Source organism: Kogia breviceps, chromosome 19 (genome assembly GCF_026419965.1).
Source record: "Kogia breviceps isolate mKogBre1 chromosome 19, mKogBre1 haplotype 1, whole genome shotgun sequence".
In the NCBI taxonomy this organism is placed as follows: Eukaryota; Metazoa; Chordata; class Mammalia; order Artiodactyla; family Physeteridae; genus Kogia; species Kogia breviceps.
This window is the reverse complement of record NC_081328.1, coordinates 9,389,187-9,400,159: the sequence shown is the minus strand read 5'-3', so window position 1 is coordinate 9,400,159 and position 10,973 is coordinate 9,389,187.

Here is a 10,973-nt window from a genome sequence, read left to right as displayed (position 1 = left end):
TAGGTAACAGAGACCTAATGAACATAGGAAACGTCTGATGGAGACCACATCATATTACACAATAGAAGGTTTTTATTGCTGAAAACTCTTTGAAGGTAGGAAAACATTAGAAGAGCCCTACTGGATGGAAAACATATAAGTGTAATGTGGGAAAGCTCTTGGACATAATCACCTTTTCTCTGCCTCAGAGTTGACACTGGAGTATGGTCCCCAGGATAAAATTAATTGAGAATGTTTTAGGGGACTTCCATTGTTAATAAAATCATTAGAAATCACTTTGTCAACAACCCCCAAACTATATTCTTCATGGAAGGAGCCATTTCAATCTCGACTACCTAGTCCAGTGACAAGTATAAATCTGCTTTAGGTACTTTAGAGTGATTAAATCTTTCTCTGGGATGAGTTCTTCTCATTAGATATATATTTTATACATATTCCCCTTTTGTCTCCTTATAAAAATATGATTATGCATATGTGATAATACTAATTAGAATGATCCATTAATTCAGGGGTCCCCAACCTCCGGGCCGCAGACAGGTACTGGGCCGAGGCCTGTAAGGAACCAGACCACACAGCAGGAGGTGAGCATCGGGCGAGCGATCGAAGCTTCATCTGCCACTCCCCATCGCTCGCATTACCTCCTGAACCATACTCCTCCCCCTCCACCCCTGATCCATGGAAAAATTGTTTTCCAAGAAACCGGTCCCTGGTGCCAAGGAGGTTGGGGACCACCGCATTAACTGAGAGGAAACAAAAAATAATAGAAATGACTTGACAACAGGAGAGCTGAAGGCCAGGACACAAGAGCCAAGTGAGGTATTCCCCAGAGAAAGAATGGTGATGATTAGGAGTATCAGGAAATGAAAGAGCAAAGAAAGGACAGTGGGTGTTGGGAATAAGATTGGACTGAGCACCAGGGAAGAGTATTTAGGTGACCTGAGTTGCTGGGAATTAGAAGAAAGCAACAACTGTGAAAGGTCAGGAGATTAGAGGAGAGTAGTTTTATCTTGAACCAGGGCTTTGTAATTATTTGAGAACTGGAGAGTCTAAGTAGAACTCTGAAAGAGATCAGTGGGGGGTGCCTTCAAGATGGCAGAGAAGTAAGACGTGGAGATCACCTTCCTCCCCACAATTACATAAAAACTACATCTACATGTGGAACAACTCCTACAGAACACCTACTGAACACTGGCAGAAGACCTCAGACTTCCCAAAAGATGCCCTCAGGTGACCTACACACAGAGGTGTGGCCAAATCCAAAGCTGAACCCCAGGAGCTGTGCAAACAAAGAAGAGAAAGGAAAATCCCTCCCAGCAGCCTCAGGAGCAGTGGATTAAATCTCCACAATCAAATTGATGTGCCCTGTATCCCTGGAATACCTGAATAGACAACAAATCATCCCAAAATTGAGGTGGTAGACTTTGGGAGCAACTGTAGACTTGGGGTTTGCTTTCTGCATCTAATTTGTTTCTGGTTTTATGTTAATCTTAGTTTAGTATTTAGAGCTTATTATCATTGGTAGATTTGTTTATTGATTTGGTTGCCCTCTTCCTTTTTTAATTTTATATATATATATTTTTTTTTCTCTTTTTGTGAGTGTGTGTATGTATGCTTCTTTGTGTGATTTTTGTCTGTATAGCTTTGCTTTTGCCATTTGTCCTAGGGTCCTAGGGTTCTGACTGTCCAGGTTTTTTAATTTGTTTTGGTTTTGGTTTTTGTACAGTTTTTAGCACTTTTATCATTTGTGGATTTGTTTTTTGGTTTGATTGCTCTCTTCTTTCCTTCTCTTTTTATTACTTTAAAATTTTTTTATTTTTAATAATTTTTTCTATTTTAATAACTTTATTTTATCCTTCCTTCCTTCCTTCCTTCCTTCCTTCCTTCCTTCCTTCCTTCCTTCCTTCCTTCCTTCCCTTCTTCTTTCCTCCCTCCCTCCCTCGCCTTCCTCCCTCCCTCTCTTCCTTCCTTCCTTTCTTTCTTTTTCTCCCTTTTCTTCTGAGCTGTATGGCTGACAGGCTCTTGGTGCTCTGGCCGGGTGTCAGGCTTGAGCCTCTGAGGTGGGAGAGCCAAGTTCAGGACATTGGTCCACCAGAGACCTCCAGCCCCCACGTAATAGCAAACAGCGAAAGCTCTCCCAGAAATCTCCATCTCAACACTAAGACCCAGCTCCACTCAACGACCAGCAAGCTACAGTGCTGGACACCCTATGCCAAACAACTAGCAAGACAGGAACACAGCCCCACCCAGTAGCAGAGAGGCTGCCTAAAATCAGAATAAGTTCATAGACACCCCAAAACACACCACCGGACGTGGTCCTGCCCACCAGAAAGACAAGATCCAGCCTCATCCACCAGAACACAGGCACCAGTCCCCTCCACCAGGAAGCCTACACAACCCACTGAACCAACCTTATGCACTGGGAGCAGAAACCAAAAATAATGGGAATTACGAACCTGCAGCCTGTGAAACAGAGACTCCCAAGCACAGTAAGTTAAGCAAAATGAGAAGAGAGAGAAATACACAGCAGATGAAGGAGCAAGGTAAAAACCCACCAGACCAAACAAATGAAGAGGAAATAGGCAGTCTACCTGAAAAATAATTCAGAGTAATGACAGTAAAGATGATCCAAAATCTTGTAAATAGAATGGAGAAAATACAAGAAACGTTTAACAAGGACCTAGAAGAACTAAAGAGCAAACAAGCAATGATGAACAACACAATAAATGAAATTTAAAATTCTCTACAGGGTTTCCCTGGTGGCGCAGTGGTTGAGAGCCCTCCTGCCAATGCAGGGGACACAGGTTCATGCCCCGGTCCAGGAAGATCCCACATGCCGCGGAGCGGCTGGGCCCGTGAGCCATGGCTGCTGAGCCTGCGCATCCAGAGCCTGTGCTTTGCAACAGGAGAGGCCACAACAGTGAGAGGCCTGCGTACCGCAAAAAAAAAAAAAAAAAAAAAAAAAAAAATTCTCTAGAAGGAATCAGTAGGAGAATAACTGAGGCAGAAGAACGGATAAGTGACCTGGAACATAAACTAGTGGAAATAACGAACACAGAGCAGAATAAAGAAAAAAGAATGAAATGAAAAGAAAGGAGGACGATCTCAAAGACCTCTGGGACAACATAAAACTCACCAACATTTGACTTATAGGGGTCTCAGAAGAAGAGAGAGAAAAAGGGACTGAGAAAATATTTGAAGAGATTATAGTTGAAAACTTCCCTATTATGGGTAAGGAAATAGTCAATCAAGTCCAGGAAATGCAGAGAGTCCCACATAGAGTAAATCCAAGAAGAAACACGCCAAGACACATATTAATCAAACTATCAAAAATTAAATACAGGGCTTCCCTGGTGGCACAGTGGTTGAGAGTCCACCTGCCGATGCAGGGTACATGGGTTCGTGCCCCAGTCTGGGAGGATCCCACATGCCATGGAGTGGCTGGGCCCGTGAGCCATGGCTGCTGAGCCTGTGCATCCAGAGCCTGTGCTCCACAATGGGAGAGGCCACAACAGTGAGAGGCCCGCGTACCGCAAAAAAAAAAAAAAAAAAAAAAAAAAAAAAAAAAAAAATTAAATACAAAGAAAAAATATTAAAAGCAGCAAGGGAAAAGCAACAATTAACATACAAAGGAATCCCCAGAAGGTTAACAGCTGATCTTTCAGCAGAAACTCTGCAAGCCAGAAGGGAGTGGCAGGACATATTTAAAGTTATGAAAGGGAAAAACCTACAACCAAGATTACTCTACCCAGCAGGGTTCTCATTCAGATTTGATGGAGAAATTAAAACCTTTACAGACAAGCAAAAGCTAAGAGAATTCAGCACCATCAAACCAGCTTTACAACAAATGCTAATGGAACTTCTCTAGGCAGGAAACACAAGAGAAGGAAAAGACCTACAATAACAAACCCCAAACAATTAAGAAAATGGGAATAGGAACATACATATCGATAACTACCTTAAATGTAAATGGATTAAATGCTCTAACCAAAAGACATAGACTGGCTGAATGGATACAAAAACAAGACCCAGATATATGCTGTCTACAAGAGACCCACTTCAGACCTAGGGACACATACAGACTGAAAGTGAGGGGATGGAAAAAGATATTCCATGCAAATAGAAATCAAAAGAAAGCTGGAGTAGAAATTCTCATATCAGACAAAACAGACTTTAAAATAAAGAGTATTACAAGAGACAAAGAAGGACACTACATAATGATCAAGGGACTCCAAGAAGAAGATATAACAATTGTAAATATTTATGCACCCAACATAGGAGCACCTCAATACATAAGGCAAATGCTAACAGCTATAAAAGGGGAAATCGACAGTAACACAGTCATATTAGGGGACTTTAACACCCGACTTTCACCAAGGACAGATCATCCAAAATGAAAATAAATAGGAAACACAAGCTTTAAAGGAAACACAAGCTTTAAATGATACATTAAACAAGATGGACTTAATTGATATTTATAGGACATTCCAGCCAAAAACAGCAGGTTATACTATCTTCTCAAGTGCTCAAGGAACATTCTCCTGGATAGGAGAATGTTGGGTCACAAATCAAGCCTTGGTAAATTTAAGAAAATTGAAATCGTATCAAGTATCTTTTCTGACCACAACGCTATGAGACTAGATATCAATTACAGGAAAAAGTCTGTAAAAAATACAAGCACATGGAGGCTAAACAATACACTACTAAATAACCAAGAGATCACTGAAGAAATCGAAGAGGAAATCAAAAACTACCCAGAAACAAATGACAGTGAAAACACGACGACCCAAAACCCATGGGATGCACCAAAAGCAGTTCTAAGAGGGAAGTTTATAGCAATACAGTCCTACCTCAATAAACAAGAAACATCTCAATAAACAACCTAACCTTACACCTAAAGGAACTAGAGAAAGAAGAACAGAAAACCCCCAAAGTTAGCAGAAAGAAAGAAATCATAAAGATCAGATCAGAAATAAATGAAAAAGAAATGAAGGAAACGATAGCAAAGATCAATAAAACTAAAAGCTCGTTCTTTGAGAAGATAAACAAAATTGATAAACCATTAGCCAGACTCATCAGGAAAAAAAGGGAGAAGACTCAAATCAATAGAATTAGAAATGAAAAAAGAGAAGTAACAACTGACACTGCAGAAATACGAAGGATCATGAGAGATTACTACAAGTAACTGTATGCCAATAAAATGGACAACCTGGAAGAAATGGACAAATTCTTAGAAGGCACAACCTTCTGAGACTGAACCAGGAAGAAATAGAAAATATAAACAGACCAATCACAAGCACTGAAATTGAAACTGTGATTAAAAATCTTCCAACAAACAAAAGCCCAGGACCACATGGCTTCACAGGTGAATTCTATCAAACACTTAGAGAAGAGCTAACACCTATCCTTCTCAAACTCTTCCAAAATATATCAGAGGGAGGAACACTCCCAAACTCATTTTACAAGGCCACCATCACCCTGATACCAGAATCAGACAAGGATGCCACAAAAAAAGAAAACTACAGGCCAATGTCACTGATGAACATAGATGCAAAAATCCTCAACAAAATACTAGCAAAAAGAATCCAACAGCACATTAAAAGGATCATACACCATGATCAAGTGGGGTTTATCCCAGGAATGCAAGGATTCTTCAATATACGCAAATCAATCAATGTGATACACCATATTAACAAATTGAAGGAGAAAAACCATATGATAATCTCAACAGATGCTGAAAAAGCTTTTGACAAAATTCAACACCCATTTATGATAAAAACTCTCCAGAAAGTAGGCATAGAGGGAACTTACCTCAACATAATAAAGGCCATATATGAAAAACCCACAGTCAACATCGTTCTCAATGGTGAAGCAATGAAACCATTTCCACTAAGATCAGGAACAAGACAAGGCTGCCCACTCTCACCACTATTATTCAACATAGTTCTGGAAGTTTTAGCCACAGCAATCAGAGAAGAAAAAGAAATAAAAGGAATCCAAATCGGAAAAGAAGAAGTAAAACTGTCACTGTTTGCAGATGACATGATACTATACATAGAGAATCTTAAAGATGCTACTAGAGGTAATCAGTGAATTTGGTAAAGTTGCAGGATACAAAATTAATGCACAGTAATCTCTTGCATTCCTATACACTAATGATGAAAAATCTGAAAGAGAAATTAAGGAATCACTCCCATTTACCATTGCAACAAAAAGAATAAAATGCCTAGGAATAAACCTACCTAAGGAGACAAAAGACCTGTAGGCAGAAAACCATAAGACACTGATGAAAGAAATTAAAGATGATACAAACAGATGGAGAGATATACCATGTTCTTGGATTGGAAGAATCAACATTGTGAAAATGACTATACTACCCAAAGCAATCTACAGATTCAGTGCAATCCCTATCAAACTACCAATGGCATTTTTCACAGAACTAGAAAAAAAATTTTCACAATTTGTATGGAAACACAAAAGACCCTGACTAGCCAAAGCAATCTTGAGAAAGAAAAACGGAGCTGGAGGAATCAGGCTCCCTGACTCCAGACTATACTACAAATCAAGACAGTATGGTACTGGCACAAAAACAGAAATATAGATCAATGGAACAGGATGGAAAGCCCAGAGATAAACCCACCACATATGGTCACCTTATCTTTGATAAAGGAGACAAGAATATACAATGGAGAAAAGACAGCCTCTTCAATAAGTGGTGCTGGGAAAACTGGACAGCTACATGTAAAAGAATGAACTTAGAACACCCCCTAACACCATACACAAAAATAAACCCAAAATGGATTAAAGACCTAAATGTAAGGCCAGACACTAAAACTCTTAGAGGAAAACATAGGCAGAACACTCCATGACATAAATCACAGCAAGACCTTTTTGACCCATCTCCTAGAGAAATGGAAATAAAAACAAAAATAAACAAATGGGACCTAATGAAACTAAAAGCTTTTGCACAGCAAAGGAAAGCATAAACAAGACGAAAAGACAACCCTCAGAATGGGGGAAAATATTTGCAAACAAAGCAACTGACAAAGGATTAATCTCCAAAATATACAAGCAGCTCATGCAGCTCAATATTAAAAAAACAAACAACCCAATCCAAAATTGGGCAGAAGACCTAAATAGACATTTCTCCAAAGAAGATACACAGATTGCCAACAAACACATGAAAGGATGCTCAACATCACTAATCATTCAAGAAATGCAAGTCAAAACTACAATGAGATATCATCTCACACCAGTCAGAATGACCATCATCAAAAAATCTACAAACAATAAATGCTGGAGAGGGTGTGGAGAAAAGGGAACCCTCTTGCACTGTTGGTGGGAATGTAAATTGATACAGCCACTATGGAGAACAGTATGGAGGTTCCTTAAAATGCTAAAAACAGAACTACCATATGACCCAGCAATCCCACTACGGGGCATATACCCTGAGAAAACCATAATTCAAAAAGAGTCATGTTGGGCTTCCCTGGTGGCGCAGTGGTTGAGAATCCGCCTGCCTATGCAGGGGACACGGGTTCGTGCCCCGGTCTGGGAAGATCCCACATGCCGTGGAGCGGCTGGGCCCGTGAGCCATGGCCGCTGAGCCTGTGCATCTGGAGCCTGTGCTCCGCAACGGGAGAGGCTACAGCAGTGAGAGGCCCGCGTACCACACACACACACACAAAATTATCAAGAACTAAAAAAAATAAAATTAAAAATAAATTAAAAATATTAAAAGCTTGTGAAAATGTAAATAAAAAGAAAGAGATCAGTCATCTTTAATCTGATAACTGATATTGGTAATTAGGCCCTACATTTATATCTGTGCATTGCATATCTGTGCAATCAAACTCAACTGTCAAATATTTCTTGTACACTGAGCTACTGGTAGATTGTATATGAACTTACACAAATCAGCAGATAAGAAAGTTACTGAATGGGAAAGTTACTGAATGGGACAGTGTAAGGCAAGAATTTCAACCTCATATCTTTCCTCAGTGGGAGTGGCTTGTGAGATGCACAGAGGGCATCATGGTTCTCAGCAGGGGTGATTTTGCCTCCGAGAGGACATTTGGCAATGTCCAGAGACATTTTGGTTGCCGCAACTGAGAAGAAAATATTGGCATCTAAAGACCAGGAATGTTGCTAAATATCTTACAATACATAGGTCCTCCCCAACAAAGAATTATCTGGCCCTAAGTGTCAAATAGTGCCATGGTTGAGAAACCCTGCCCTTGGATATTTAGAACACGTCACCTGGGGCCACTTAAGCAAGCACTTCAGTGTGATATGGGTGGTGGCAGTGCATCCCAAGGGGAACCCAGAGTCTGACAGAAAACTGTAGTTTGATGAACTGTTTCAGGAGAAGCAACGTGGTGTACTGGAGGGAGCACAGACATGGGTTTGAATCCCAGTATGACATATTGGCTTCAGGACCTGGAACAAATTATGTAACCCTGATCCTTATTTTCCTAATAAAATGGTGATAAAATTATCTACCTCATGGTGTAATTGTGAGGTTTAAATGAGAAAACTGAAATTACTGTTGACACATAGAAGGGGGTCTAGAGCTTCAATCATGTTAAAACAGAAGATGAAGTATTTACAAGCAAAATATTTAATGTGTAAGATACAGTGGAGTCCCATGGCTAGTGTAAAGAATATGACCCCCTGGGACTTCCCTGGTGGCACAGTGGTTAAGGATCCGCCTGCCAATTCAGGGGACACGGGTTCGAGTCCTGGTCCGGAAAGATCCAACATGCCGTGGAGCAACTAAGCCTGTGCGCCACAACTACTGAACCTGCGCTCTAGAGCCTGACAGCCACAATCACTGAGCCCACGTGCGACAACTACTGAAGCCTGTTTGCCTAGAGTCTGTGTTCCGCAACAAGAGAAGCCACCGCAATGAGAAGCCCGCACACTGCAAAGAACAGTAGCCTCCGCTCGCTGCAACTAGAGAAAGCCCGTGCGCAGCAACGAAGACCCAACGCAGCCTTAAATAAATTTATTTTTTAAAAAAAGAATATGACCCCTTAAAGTTCAAAGCACTGGGGGCTATGGCTTCCCCAGAGGGGCATCCTGAACAGTAGTGGAATGTCTTGAAGTGGAGAAGCCCATCCACACCATCCCTGAAAACTGGCTGCTGGGGAATTCCCTGGCGGTCCAGTGGTTAAGACTCGGTGCTTTCATTGCCCTGGGCCCAGGTTCGAGTCCTGGTTGGGGAACTAAGATCTCCGCAGGCCGTGTAGTGCAGCCAAAAAAAAAAAAAAAGAAAGAAAGAAAGCTGGCTGCCTGCCTGTGGATGATGTGTGGCACAAGGGGTCCAGGAGCCTGCCTGCCCCCATCACCTGCCTCAAAGGTTTAAGCTCTTTAGCAACTTCACATAAACTGAGTAGTCTTTTTATATCAGAATATCTTTAAATATATTTGATATGCAAAAGGAATTAAAAATAGCTATCCTCAGTGATACACTTGGATTAAAAATTAAAGATACTTAAATTTTTTGAGTTATCCCAGACTCTATTCAAAACCTTTAGCTAACCAGAACATATTTGCATTATATTTTTATAAAAGAAAGGAATTGGGAATTTATTCTGAAAAGCCTTTCCCCGTCTCCTTTACCTGTATGTATAATGCTGTACAGTGAGAGTGATGTTTTTTAGGATAAGCAGGATATTGAAAATGGACTTGAAGGTAATTTAATGCAGTGGTTTCCAACTTTTAAACACCAAAGCCCTCTTTTTTACTCCCTTGTGCCCTGTGTTTCAAAAGCTTTTGTTTGCCAAACTGCATTTATTAAAGAATAATTCTTTTATTTTTTGCTATTCAAATTTATGTATAACCACTAATCATACTTCTGATTGGTATGACATAACCAGACTTAAGTATTAAAATTCCTGTCCAATTTGTAAACCTGAGTGCCACAGAATAAGATCTACCTGTTAGGGAGTAGCCTACACTGGAACTTTGGGAAAAGAGCCTGAAGGATGAAAATTTACCTTCATGAGACCTTAAAAAGCTAAAGAACTGGGCTTCCCTGGTGGCGCAGTGGTTGGGAGTCCGCCTGCCGATGCAGGGGACACGGGTTCGTGCCCTGGTCCGGGAGGATCCCGCGTGCCGTGGAGCGACTGGGCCCGTGAGCCATGGCCGCTGGGCCTGCGCGTCCGGAGCCTGTGCTCCGCGGCGGGAGAGGCCACAGCAGTGAGAGGCCCGCATACCGCAAAAAAAAAAAAAAAAAAAAAAAAGCTAAAGAACTAAACTCAGGACCAAAGCTGAGAGAGCGTCAAATCTCTTTGAGGAACAGGGGTGATTGGAATGTGGGTTAAGCGTTTGCTCCATGTAAAGATTTCATAGGAAACATGACTGCTACAACCTGGGGAGACAGTGTGTGAATATAGTAGAGGAAGGGAATGTTACCCAATAATCTGCCAATTTAGTCTACTTTTCTTAATTTTTGATGCCCTTACTTACAGAAGCCACCATCTTCATCTCGTGTTATTACGACAGCCTCCCTGCTTCTATTTCTGTACAGAGCAGCCTGAATGATCGTTTAGAATAAATCTGATAATACCACCCCTTTCCAGACTTCTGCAGTGGTTTCCCACTAACCTGAGCCTGAAGTCCAGTCCTTAGCAGGGACACGTGTTCTGATCTGGCCCCATTCACCCACTCCTTCGATGAATATTTATTGAGCTTCTAATATACCACAAGCACTGGGGGGTACGAAGAGCAGAAACAGACAACAGTCTCTGTCCTGGAGCTTATTTATAATAGCAGAGGAGAGATTAATTAGAATCTTAAGTTAAATTACAACCATTCTAAGTGGCACAAAGAAAGGGCATGATACTGCAGTGGGGACCTTTCTGCAAAGTGCTCACCTTTCTAAACCCAACATTTACCCCTGAACTGCCTGCAGTTCCCCAAGGACCTAGGCACTACCCTCTTGCCTTTCCACGAGCTGTTCCCTCTGCTAG